The following is a 934-nucleotide window of genomic DNA, read 5'->3' as shown; positions in this document are numbered from 1 at the left end:
TTGCTTTTGTTATTAATTGGCTTATATAATTGGCTGCTCCCATGTTAGGGGCATAGATATTTACAATTGTTAGATCTTCTTGTTGGATAGATCCTTTAAGTATGATATAGTGTCCTTCCTCATCTCTTATTACAGTCTTTGGTTTAAAATCTAATTTGTCTGATATAAGGATTGCCCCCCCAGCTTTCTTTTGGTGTCCATTAGCATGGTAAATGGTTTTCCACCCCTTCACTTTCAATCTGGGGGTGTCTTTGGGTCTAAAATGAGTCTCTTGCAGACAGCATATCGATGGGTCTTGTTTTTTAATCCAGTCTGATAGCCTCTGTCTTTTGATTGGGGCATTGAGCCCATTTACATTCAGGGTAACTATTGAAAGATAGGAATTTAGTGCCATTGTATTGCCTGTAAGGTGACTGTTACCGTATATTGTCTGTGTTCCTTTCTGGTCTATGTTGCTTTTAGGGTCTCTCTTTGCTTAGAGGACCCCTTTCAAGATTTCCTGTAGGGCTGGTTTTGTGTTTGCAAATTCCTTTAGTTTTTGTTTGTCCTGGAAGCTTTTTATCTCTCCTTCAATTTTCAATGACAGCCTAGCTGGATATAGTATTCTTGGCTGCATATTTTTCTCCTTTAGTGCTCTGAAGATATCCTGCCAGTCCTTTCTGGCCTGCCAGGTCTCTGTGGATAGGTCTGTTGCCAATCTAATGTTTCTACCCTTGTAGGTTACATATCTCTTCTCCCGAGCTGCTTTCAGGATTTTCTCTTTGTCTATGAGACTCGTAAGTTTTACTATTAGATGTCAGGGTGTTGACCTATTTTTATTGATTTTGAGAGGGGTTCTCTGTGCTTCCTGGATTTTCATGCCTGTTTCCTTTCCCAAATTAGGGAAGTTCCCCGCTATAATTTGCTCCATTATACCTTCTGCCCCTCTCTCTCT

This window comes from Neomonachus schauinslandi, chromosome 6 (assembly GCF_002201575.2).
Source record: "Neomonachus schauinslandi chromosome 6, ASM220157v2, whole genome shotgun sequence".
Classification (NCBI taxonomy): Eukaryota; Metazoa; Chordata; class Mammalia; order Carnivora; family Phocidae; genus Neomonachus; species Neomonachus schauinslandi.
This window is presented reverse-complemented; position numbering follows the sequence as displayed.